Source organism: Notolepis coatsorum, assembly GCF_963971535.1.
Source record: "Notolepis coatsorum genome assembly, chromosome: 12".
Lineage (NCBI taxonomy): Eukaryota > Metazoa > Chordata > Actinopteri > Aulopiformes > Paralepididae > Notolepis > Notolepis coatsorum.
Window position 1 is genome coordinate 84,052,516 of NC_140176.1, and position 13,541 is coordinate 84,066,056.

Sequence of the window (13,541 nt, forward strand, 5' to 3'; positions counted from 1 at the left end):
CTTCAAGATATCAAATTTTTTTAGAAATTACAGTATATGAACTTACTGTTCACTGCTCAACAGGGGCTAGAAAACTTCAAATAAAGTGCAAAGTATAAGGAAAATAAAACGTACTATAAAAAAAAAAAGATTCCTGAGGCAGGCAGCCACGAACCCCAACCACGGAGGACCCGGTGTCCGGCACCCCCGCGGGCCAAAGCATCACGCCTCTTTAATGCCTCGACCCGCAGAGACACCGAACCACGCCCCCCCCCCAGTCAGAGCCCACGGCCGCCAGACCCAGAAAATATACATCATTAAAATTACAAGAAAAAAAACAAGTGGACAATGGCACTCGCTCGCTCTGCTCCCCCTTTTGATCACAAAAAAAGAATGTAAAATAAGGTGTTTCAGAATGTAAGAAGGTGCTTCAAGATATCAAAACAATTTAGAAATTACAGTATATGAACTTACTGTTCACTGCTCAACAGGGGCTAGAAAACTTCAAATAAAGTGCAAAGTATAAGGAAAATAAAACGTACTATAAAAAAAAAAAGATTCCTGAGGCAGGCAGCCACGAACCCCAACCACGGAGGACCCGGTGTCCGGCACCCCCGCGGGCCAAAGCATCACGCCTCTTTAATGCCTCGACCCGCAGAGACACCGAACCACGGCCCCCCCCCAGTCAGAGCCCACGGCCGCCAGACCCAGAAAATATACATCATTAAAATTACAAGAAAAAAAACAAGTGGAGGAAAATAAAACGTACTATAAAAAAAAAAATATTCCTGAGGCAGGCAGCCACGAACCCCAACCACGGAGGACCCGGTGTCCGGCACCCCCGCGGGCCAAAGCATCACGCCTCTTTAATGCCTCGACCCGCAGAGACACCGAACCACGGCCCCCCCCCAGTCAGAGCCCACGGCCGCCAGACCCAGAAAATATACATCATTAAAATTACAAGAAAAAAAACAAGTGGAGGAAAATAAAACGTACTATAAAAAAAAAAAGATTCCTGAGGCAGGCAGCCACGAACCCCAACCACGGAGGACCCGGTGTCCGGCACCCCCGCGGGCCAAAGCATCACGCCTCTTTAATGCCTCGACCCGCAGAGACACCGAACCACGGCCCCCCCCCAGTCAGAGCCCACGGCCGCCAGACCCAGAAAATATACATCATTAAAATTACAAGAAAAAAAACAAGTGGACAATGGCACTACCACACTACCAGTTGTACTGATTATCAGTAATCATATTCAGCCTGCGTATCTGAATTTTCACTGAGCATCCCCATGTAGCTACTAGACGGTTGAGAACTGGGAGTGGGAGGAGGCTGGTGGTAGGGTTGAAAGGTTTGCGTTTGCCGCTGGTGTGGTGTGTTGTGTGGGAAGGTGCGATACATCGGCTGATTCGGCTGTGATGCAGGACCCTGCACCTGTTGACGTATTGACATGCTTCTGTCCTGAGATTCATAAATCATCCTCATGATGGACCGCCTTGCTCGCATTTTTTCAACAGGATCCGTTACGTGACGCATCTCACTGCCCACCTGTTTACCAAAAATTACATCTTCATCATCATCATCTCTGTTGTCTGAAACTACTTGCTTGAGGAGGTCAATCTTCTCTCTCTCAAGGTTCAGCCCTCTCTCCCATGGCTTGCTCCGGACCACTTTTGCCTGACCACCCGGTGTGGGTGTGGGTGCGGGTGTGGATGTACGGGTTGGTGGGTCCTGTGCTGATGATTCTGACACCGCTGATTCCCCAAGGTCATCACTCTCTGGATCTTGTTCAGCAGTGTCAGCACAGCTGTCCGTCACTGAATCATCTAGCTGGATGAAGGACATAGGATCAGAATAATCTTTATTGACCAAGTATACACACAATGATTATGCAGGTGACACCATTTGTGAACTGTAGGACACAGTACAAGGTGATAATTAAGCAATAAACCACGAGAGGCAGTGGGTTACAGGGTATTTTACAAAGGCTACTACAGTATATAGTTTGTAGATATATGGAAAATATATAGTTTGGTATAAAATTCCAAATAGAATGGGTTACAGAGAAACGTTCATCCAGTTGATTTTAAACGTGTAATTAAAAGAGAAATTTAAGAAGTCAAGGCCACCACAGACTATAGTATTCATTATTAAGAAATAAACGGTCTGACAACTTTAGTGGTTCAATCCTGATGAATTGAAAATGGGGGACCCTGATGTAAACAAGACGAAAGTCTTTCTCTGGTCTGCATCCCCTTAACAATTGTGTGTATTGAGCTGTACTGTATTGTACCCATTCTGCAATCTGTTAATAAAGTTTTCAATCAATCAATCAAGTATGTACAGTAAGTACGTTATTATTGTCAATTTCCAAATATACACATACCTCCAGGGTGCTGTAGGACTGACGAGGCAATACATGATGCTTTAGGAAGTCCAGGTACTTCAGTATCCATGTCTGTCGCTGGGTTGGGTCTTTAGTCCCACTTCCACTGGGTTTGGGATGTAATAGCTTCCCGTATTGGGTGCGCAGGGACGCTGCATGCGTTACCACCTCTTCGGCTGTGAAGCGCAATAACAACATTACGTTAGTTAATGTACACTGAAAGTGGGCTGACAGAAACAAGACTGTACTTGCATAGTGTGTGTGTGTGTGCTAGCTAGCACACTAACATTAAACTCACCCGGGAGCTGCAATTCCTCCGCCATTTCCTTCCATTCTTTGTCCTTCTGTACACGGTCATGGTAACAGCTGGAGGACACATCATACAGGCATGGCTTCTGTTGCCACAACTCGACAAGCCTCTCCTCTTTGATACGACTCCACACAATTGGCGTCCGTTTGCGGAGCAGCATTATTGGATTGTACAGTCACTGTCCCACATAAACGCACATGTGTCGCACTGATCACACGTCATCATGCGGTCGCACTGATCACACGTCATCATGCTGCATTTCTATTGGTTGGTAGCTGACGCTGGTCGTAGAATATCAAGCACTGTCAGATATGTGTCGCAGGCATCTTTGATCGCAAGACTTGCACGTCGGTCATCTTTGAACCTCTCTCACTGTGCGACGTACGACCTGCGTCTTGGAGCCACGATTTCGCCCACGACCACAGATTATGCCACGATTGGTCATCTTTCGTCTGGGACGGCCGAAAATCGCCCAGTTAAGAGCGGGCATTAGACGACCAGAAGATGCATAGTGTAGGGATCTTGAGGGTGTGTAGTTGGACCAGGGCATAGTATAGTTACAGTGGTGACACTTGTAATAAATAATATTGTAAACTATCTTGATAAATCAAATCAAATCAAATCAAATTTATTTATAAGGCCCGACAACACACGTTAATGTCCCCATGGGCCGTACAGGTCTTCTTTAAACAAGTCAAGAAGAAAACATAACAATAAGTCAAGAACAGAACAAGAACACCATAAGGTCCAACATTTTTTAGATTAATGCAAATAAATGAAAGAATGCAAGCACTCCCAGACATACCCCACGCGAAGGTAAGGAAAAACTCACTAAAACCTAACAATAGGGAAAAAAAGCTCCACAGGCAGTGTGGAGGAGAGAAACCTTAGAAGGGCCATTCAAGGGGGATCTCCCTTTTTAGATGTTGGTGATAGTATGGAACACAGTTGGACCTTGGAACACAGTTGGAACACCATTGTGTGATAACTGTCGGCACTATGTTGTACTTTTTATTGATCAAAGGTATTTGACACCGTTGACCATAATATTTTAATAAATTAGCTATTTTCCATAGGATTGGATGATCATCATACCTACAGTGTATCTCTCAGGGAGAACTCAAGCTGTTGTTGCTGATGGTATCAAATCTCTTAGTAAAGGTGTCCCACAAGGGTCTATTTTGGGTCCACTTTTATTTATATGATATATACATAACATGGTATTATCTTCCACGCATTGTAATGTACATTTTTATGCAGATGATACAATCTTGTATGGTACTGGCTCAACTCTTAAACTGGCTACTACAAATTCACAGTTTGTTTTTGATGCTTTTCAAATATCTCTCATTAACCACAAGTTTGTTTAACTCTGATAAACAAAATGTATGTTATTCTCAAGGTCTTGTGTGAGCAATACTCCTGATATTAGTATTTATTCATACACTTCAAGGTTATCAAATTGTAAAATAAAAGGATATTTTTATACCCATGTGGAACACCTGTCTAAATGTTTTTCTCCTGCCAACTGGACGACCGTTGTACAATCAACAATTATGTCTGTATTTGATTATGGTGACATTCTGTACATTGGTTGTGACAATGTCACATCAAACTTCGATGCCCCGAGTGGGAGTTGAACCCCGGTCTCCCACACCGCGGGCAGCAACACAGACCGCTATACCAAGAGGTGAATTCACTTCTTTGTACCGTGTCTATGCGTCTTTTGAGTATGTGAGAGTGAGTTTAACCCATAGCACCGCTACTCACCCCAGCCCTTCTTGACTGCGCTTCACGATACCATCCGTTACACATGCATGCCACTCCCTTCACCTTAAAACCCCTAGATGCTGTGTATCATAGTGCATTGCATGTTATGACGGTAGATACATTTCTCACTCACCATTGTGTTTTATATTAAAAAGTGGGATGGCCTTGCCAATAGAAGGGACTTGCATTGTATTTTATTTATCTATAAGGATTTGCTTATGAAACTTCCCTATTATGTCCACTGCTTGATTGCTTTTAAATACAGCACATATGGTACTAGGTCACATGATCACTTCTAAAACACTACATCTAAAACTGGTAAAACTGGGTTTAACCCTCGAGTCAACCTTCAAAAAACCCACTACCTCTCTCCCTAGTGACCGAAACTGCGATCTCAGTAAAAACATATATTTTTAATGTATTGTTCCAATTTTCTTTCATGAATATCATTATTAACTTCAGTCCTCACCATACATATCGAATATTTATTCATTTTCAGGATTTTAACCATTTATTAAATTAGGGTTAGGGGGTTAGGGTTATGGTTACCCTAGGGTTACCCTAACCTTAACCCTAAGTCCCTAACCCTAACCTGTCCAGTTCTGCGACTAGGGTGAAAGGTGTGACACTTGTTGTTCACTCGCTTAATAGTGATTGTTTTTACATCATGGATTATTGTAATGTGAGTCCAAGATGTGATACTGAGCAACTTTTTTGGCAAATACATAAAATCTAGCCAACGCTATATCCACAAACACATGTAAAAATTTTTTTAAAAAGGGCTTTTTGACCAGAACTGCAACAAGGGTGACTCAAGGGTTAAATACTATGCTCCATACAAATGGATGAATTACAGAAAACCTTGAAATTTGAATATTTAATTCTGTTGGACACTGACTTTTGATGTTGATTGTAATTGTTTCCTTTCCTTTGTAATTGTGTTTGTTGGTTGTTGACTTGTTTGGTAATATTTGTCTAAGCTGTACTAAGACTGTCCAATGTAGTTGTATATCTATTGTTAACAGGTCTCTCTTGAAAAAGAGATCTTGATCTCAAAGAGACAAACCTGTATAAATCACATCAAAAATAAAACAACATGTCTCTTTCCACAAGCCCATTTCTCTAACCTTAGCCCACACTGCCCCCAATTTATATTAACACTATAAAACACTATTATGATATATCATATATGATATAATGATATAACCACTATATAATATACAATATAAATTATGTAATCATTTGTATAACACCATAATATATAATTGAATTATATAACAATTATATAACAGTATATAATATATACTATACTTTATACATGTATAATCATTTATATAACAGTATATTATACTATATCATTATAAAATAACACTATAAATACTGGCGCAATTCTGTCCTCTATCTAGATGCCTTTCTGAGAGGTTTCAGATTCACATACCATGATACATTTTCCATTTTCCCCCAAAAAATTCACATCAGATTTTCTTTTTCTTTTTCTTTTTGACATGACATACAAACATTTACAGTAGAAATCCACTATAAATCACAGGGCTATTACCGACATAATACTAACAATAATAACAGCCCGGTTTTTAAAATTAAAATAGATGTAGATTAAAGATTAAAGATATACACAGATTAATTACAATACAATACAACACATAAATGCTCTTGCTCGTTCTCCCCCCCCCCCCCGACCCCCCTTGAATACATCCATTATTCCGTTTGATACCAAGGATTAAAAGTTCATATAATGCTTTATCCTCTCCACCACTTCTAACCAGATTGCTATGCTGGTTTCATTAACACCTAGAATTCGTGCGGTAGATATCTCTAGGTAAATCGCATCAAGATAGGTAAGAATCCATACCCTCCGGCACATTTTATCAGGTTGAATCCAGCGTGATGCTATTAGCTTTTTGGCAGCCGTAAAACCGGACAAGATTATCCTTTTTACAAGTACAGAGTGTGATAACTGAGAGACATCATTCAGCAACAATACAGAAGGCATTACAGGTATTGTCAAAAACAAAAATCCTGATAATAGTGTGGTTATTTCTTCCCAAAATATCTTAACAGGCGGGCATTCCCAATACATATAAATGTACCACTATCACCGTTTGTACATAAGGAACATCGAGAGTCTTGTTTAAGCCCCATACAGTTCAGTCAAATAGGAGTTAGGTAAGTCCTATGAATAAAATTAAGATTCATCTGTTGATGATCCGGGTTACGTGACGATAGCCGAACGTTTGCCCAGACTTCAGCCCAATCAAAATCTACTTCCAAGTCTGGTATATCCCTCCTCCAAACTGAGTCTAGGGGAAGGACTTCATACATGTAAGTAAGTGACGGTAAAAGTCCGAGACAAAACCTCTCGATGTTTCCCTTTCATAAAAGAATGTGTGATATCTGTGGTGCTCAAGTGGTACCTTTAATGGGACTGCATGAGCCTTCAAACATGCTAATAACTGTCTGTAGAAATAATATGTGGAACTGGTGAGGTTAAATTTGTTATGTATATCTTGATAGCTACAGAAACCCTGTTCATTAAAGATATCTCCCAATGTATGTATGCCATTCTTTTCCCATTTGGGAAATCTGATAGGTTGTTGTGCAATAAGGAGTGTATTGTTATTAAATATGGGAGAGTGTCTATGCCATTTATGTTGGTTAGTAAAAAAAAAAATTGTGTTTCACGCCATATCCGGATCATATGTGTAATAAGAGGGCCTAATTTAATGTTGCATTGCTTAATTGATAGGTTGGTGTATACTACATCCTGCAGTCTATGTGGTGCCACAATGTTTTCTTCTAATGTTCTCCAGGATACGGATGCTTGAGAATCAAACCAGGTGATCAGTGGTCTTAAAGAGTACGCTTTAAAGTAGTAGTAGAAGTCTGGAAATGCTAGACCTCCGTCGGCGTTATTTCTCTGTGCGGTGGATCATTTTATTCATGGAGGTTTGTTGTTCCAAATAAATTTATATGCGGCGGAATGTAATTTTTTCCAGTAACCAGCAGGGGGGGGGGGGGGGGGGGGGGGGGTAACGGTAGCATTGAACTGAAGAAGTTGATTCTAGGTAAAACATCCATCTTAACTATTGATACTCGGGCCTGTACTGAGTTTTTAAGTTTTGACCACCTGTCAAAGTCATTTGTGATCCTATCTTGGATTCCTGTATAATTATACTTCACTGTTTGGCATATAGTGGGGAATATTTCAACTCCAAGACATCTAAAGTGTTCTACCATTTGTATATTTTCTGGAAGGAAGGTATTCTTTGCAGTGACATTAAGTGGAAGGAAGGCCGATTTTGGCCAGTTTATCCTAAATCCAGATAGATTGCCAAAATCATCTATCAGCTTGAGAAGATGAGGCAGTGAGGTGGTAGGGTTTTGCATGAACAATATTACATTGTCCGCATATAAACTAATATGGTGCTGTGTGCCCCTAATTGAGATCGGCTCTATGGATTGGGATTGTCTTATATACTGTGCTAAAGGTTCTAAGGATAGAGCAAATAGTCCGGGACTAAGAGGACAACCCTGTCTGGACGAGCGCGAGACAGGAAAGAGAGGGGAGGTGAATTTACCTGTTATAACCATGGCCGATGGCTCTGTGTATAGTACTTTAATCATATTAATGAATCCTACTCCTAACCCCATCCTTCCGAGTACTGCCCATAAATAAGACCATTCCAACCTATCAAAGGCCTTCATCGCATCCAAGGATAATATAGCTGTAGGAGGCACGGCATCCTTGCTGGCGTCTATCACATGTAGTAACCGTCTAATATTATCCGTGATCAGGCGGCCTCTTATGAAGCCTGTCTGATCAGGATGAACTAAAGATGTCATATGCTTTTGAAGTCTGATGGCTAGTACCTTAGCACAGTGGTTCCCAAAGTCAGGGTCGCGACCCAAAGGAGGGTCGCGACCCGCCGCGGGTGGGTCGCCAGATGATTTAAAAAAAAAAATCAGGCCACTGAACTTAGAAGCAGGCCAGGACAGTGTTTCTAGTTGCAGCAGCGCAATAGTTAGATAACCTAGGTGGGGAACAACCAGGAGATCACTGCAACTCACACAAGTTGGAGAACTATCTCTCTCTCTCTCTCTCTCTATCTTGCTCTCACACACACACACACACACACACACACACAAGGCGGGACCCTTACAAAAAACTGTTGTTGCTAATCATTGACACATGCTAGCCGTAATAATCCCCCCCAGAAAAATCTACTTTGCATTTGATATATTGTAAATATATGCCATCACACACACTGGCATTTAAAGGGTTAGAATTATCAAATTAATATGTGGTGTTATGATCAGGGCTGAAGTTGAATAAAAGATTGTATTATTTTCAATCTGACATTACAAAAAAACTGAAAATCCATCAAAATCAGTGTTGTTGCTAATCATACATGCTAGCCTGTTTTTTAACAATAATTTGTGATGCCATCACAAACACTGGCATTTAAAGGGTACAAATAAAAAAAAAATCCTGCACCAGAATTCAGGAAATGAAGTCTTTGTAACAAGAAATGTCCTGGTGACCCCCCAGACCCCCTGCTTAAAAAGTGGCCTGACTGGGGCTATATTTTGCACTATATTTCCTGGCCTGAATGATTCCCCAGTCCGGCCCTGGTTAAAAGCCTCCAATGCTTATTAGTGTGTGTGCGTTTGAACGTGTGCATGTTTCAACCATACATTTCCATTTATTTACCTCCTATAATAGTGGGGGTCGCGGCTCTCTGACCCCGTTATTTTTGGGTCGCGGCCTGAAAAGTTTGGGAACCCCTGCCTTAGCATACAGCTTGAGATCGGTCCCGAGGAGGCTTAAGGGTCTATAACTACCACATTCGGTGGGGTCTTTGTCTTTTTAAAGGAGGACAGATATGATGTGTCTTCATGTTCTACTGAGTAAATGGTTGCAAACCGTACGCTAAGTTTCATAGGCCAGTTATGCATGTGACTGGGCAACTTAGCATAAAACATATGGAATTCAATAATAATAATAATAATAATAATAATAATAATAATAATAATAATAATAATAATAATAATAATAATAATAATAATAATAATAATAATAATAATAATAATAATAATAATAATAATAATAATAATAATAATAATAATAATAATAACTACAACAGATAATATATATTTTGTTTCTTTATTGTTTTATTTGTTTTTATTTATTATGCGTTTCTCTACGTCTGGAGAGCTTGCTCTCAGTGATATTTTTCAAGATGAAATAAATATTGAATTGAAATGAAAAACACAATAAAAGATAGAAAAGGTGGCACGGTGGTGTGGTTAACACTGCCGTCTCACAGCTAGAAGGTCCAGGGTTCGATTCCCACTTGGGGACCAGGGCCCTCATTCATCAACGTGAATTACGCACAGATATGTGCTTAAGCTGTGCGTACGACCATTTCTAAGCAGAGTGTGGGATTCATCAATTTCAACTTGAACTTGACTTCGTGCTTATATTTACGGACAGCTCGGACCATGCGTACCTGGCGCCCGTTGGTAGAATATATTATTACAACAAGGAAATGAGCTTCTGTGCATTAGTTTCAACACTGGCATGTTCTGTATGAACCGTAATTCATTATAGTTCATTGTAAAATAGCAACAGTAGTGTAATTATGGTCAAAACCCTATAAATAGCATTTGGAATAATAGATCTTTCTCTCAGAATGAATGCAGCATGGTTTATATAGCGTTATCGGAATATACGGGGTGTACTGACTGACTGCGCTCCGCGTAGCTCAACTCGTTATTATTTTGCGCACAGACCGCAGAAACACGGGAACGTTTTGATTATATTTAAAAGGCTTTACGTTAAACGAAACAAGTGTAATTTCGAAGCTGTAAGCAGAATACAAGTCATATGAACACCCACGATATAGTGTTCTTCCCCCTTTTTACTGTATAAGAAAGAATAAAAAACGCATTGCAATGACACCAGATAGTGGACAGACTATGTAAATATGATGATGGGATTCAAGTTCGCGTTTTTGTTGATCATAGGCATGCTGTCAGAGTATGATATCTTAATCAAACATTCTAGAACATTTGTCGTCACAGATCATGTCATAATAGAACATAGGCTATGGCATGGTCCATCGTGATATTATGTAGACTATTACTGTACCGGTACCACCCATTGTGACAACAGCCTTGTGAGTCCCGCACACAAACATGATGGAATTCAAGTTCATGTATTGAAAGGCAGGCTACATCATACATGCAGTGAGATTCATTGTTCTTGTATATGCTCTCGTATTATTGTTTATATAGGCTACCCAATACTGACATCAAAATAGATTGTAGTATGCCTCTAGAAATCATATGCAGCAGGTAGAAAATTGACGGAAAATCCATCGCGATTTGGAATAAAATTGAGGAGAACTTTAATCCCTGGGTATTAATCAAACAAAACGGGAAAAGGCAGTCATATTCCAGCACGGTCTTTATTAGTGTTTGCGCTGCCCAGGCAGCAATGGTTAATAGATATCATATCCAACATCACCGTACGTGTACACGTCTGTCAGCCTGTCTCATAACACGCTTCCCTCGGCTTAGTCCATTTTTCCACATTTCATGGGGGTATTCCATTACCGTATATGGTTAATCGGGGCGGTTCTGGTATGCAAATACTTAAAACAGTGCACAAGCTCAAACGTAGGATCAAAGTCATATTTATCAAGACAGGTGTGCGTAGAACCTGTGTACGCACGTGTGATAAATCCCGTTTTTTTGTGCGTGCACAGATTCTAAATTCCGTGCTTAAGTATGGAAATAGAACACTTTCTACGTCACGTTGATGAATGAGGGCCCTGGTTTCCGCATTGACAGTTACCCAGGTGGGGTATCTCCCGGGCCTTTCTGTGTGGAGTTTGCATGTTCTCCCCGTGCTCGCAAGGGTTTCCCAATGTAAAAACATGCACAACAGATCGCTAACACTGTTGTGCATGTCCCTGATGAAGACGGACAGGAGCACATGGATTGGTCCCTGGGGCGTGGCCCCACGCCGCAGCCCCTATCTGCTCCCGGCTGCCCTTGGGGGAAAGGACGACGGGATGGGTCAAGTGCAGAGACTCAATCGCATCGGCCACCCAACAAAAATTGCATGTGAGTTTGTTCCTGTCTGTTTGGCGCCCATCGCATGTGTATGTCACTGCATGCCGAATAAAGACTTCTTCAAAGTCCAGTTATAAAATAAATAAACCAGTGGTGGATCTAGATGTCAGGAGGATTTTCTTCTGTCAACAATGGGTTTCATCATAAAATAACATAGACACACAGGAAATAGACTCATAGTGGTGACTGGTTCAGCTCTCTGGTGCAGGATGTGTGTGTGTGTGTGTGTGTGTGTGTGTGTGTGTGTGTGTGTGTGTGTGTGTGTGTGTGTGTGTGTGTGTGTGTGTGTGTGTGTGTGTGTGTGTGTGTGTGTGTGTGTGTGTGTGTGTGTGTGTGTGTGTGTGTGTGTGTGTGTGTGTGTGTGTGTGTGTGTGTGTGTGTGTGTGTGTGTGTGTGTGTGTGTGTGTGTGTGTGTGTGTGCGTGTGTGTGTTCATTGAGGCCATGCTGCTTTTACTGTGTCCACTAAAGGAGCAAATGGAATTGCCCAAAAGGGAGCAGCTTATATTTATATATATAGCAGACAATATTTTAGCTTCTTTTTGAAGTCTAAGTTGATAGTCTGCTCGCTGTGTGGGTGGTTGGGTGGGTGGCGTTTTGTCTGTTCTGCCAATTCCTGAAAGCATTTTCTAGTAATCTACTGAGTGACATTAATGTAAGATAAAAGGTTGTATTGACTGATGGTGGTGTAAGAAGAGACTGATCGCAGGGAGAGGATCTAGAGAGACATGACAGCTTGTTCGGGAATCAACCGTCTGTTGGTTTTAACAGATATTTCCATGAGAGAACTGTCTCATTACAACTGTCATATATGACTCCAAAACAAGAGAGCAGAGAGGAGAGGGGGGAGGGGAGAGGTTTTCATTTTAAAACCTGTATCAAAGCATCTAGAATGATTTCAAACCTGTATTGAATATTTAGAATGATGTCATCATCATCATCATCATTTGTATTTATTCGTACATGGAATTGTTACAGATCCAACAGTGTCTTCAGTACATATAGTTCACTTGATATGATCCACTAAATTCCATGGCCGAAAGGAACAGGAAGGAGAAAACTCTTATTGTACCTGCCCCTACAGACACACATACAGTACACTGATAGACTGTTCATAGTGCAATGTTTACCAAACCAAACAAAATGTACATACTTATTTTGCATAAATGAAAACATCAACACAATTAAATGAACATAAATAAATACATTTTGTGTATCTATCAGTTAAATTGCATATTTACTGAGGTTCATTCATTTATACACACAGACACACGCACACACACACGCACACACACACACACACACACATACACATTTGAAACCTGTATTAAACATCTAGAAGGATTTAAAACCTGTATCAAACATTTAGAATGATTTAACCCCTGTATCAAAGATCTAGAAGAGATCCATGCGTACGGAAACATGAAAAGGTCTTTCAACCATCGCAGGCGAAGGAATTTGATTGAATGTCTGGACTGAACTTACAAAACAAAAATGTCATGAAACAGAAAAAAATATCTTTGTTTATATTGAAAGAGAAGGAAGGAAAATCATTACATTTCAACAGCATTCTGGTTGGAAATCTGTTAGGCTGACTTACAGGGACTCACATCTGAAGAGGGGAAACCAGACCAAAATATCTGCTCTAGAATATGAGGTCATAACTATAACAGAAGAGGAGAGGAGAAAGGAGATAGACGAGAGGAGAGGAGAGGAGAGGTGAAGGAGGAGAGGAGACGGGAGGAGTAGATAAGTTCATTTCCAGGGCAGCAGCGTGTTCCGACGTGTTCTTGTCAAAACAACATTTATTACTTGACACTGAAACGCAATCGGTCAGAAGGCATCAGAACAAAACATCTCCCGGCTTCACTGCACCTCAAATACAAACAGGACAGCAGCTCAGAAAACGTCCCACCTTTGATCATTTATACCAGGGGGTC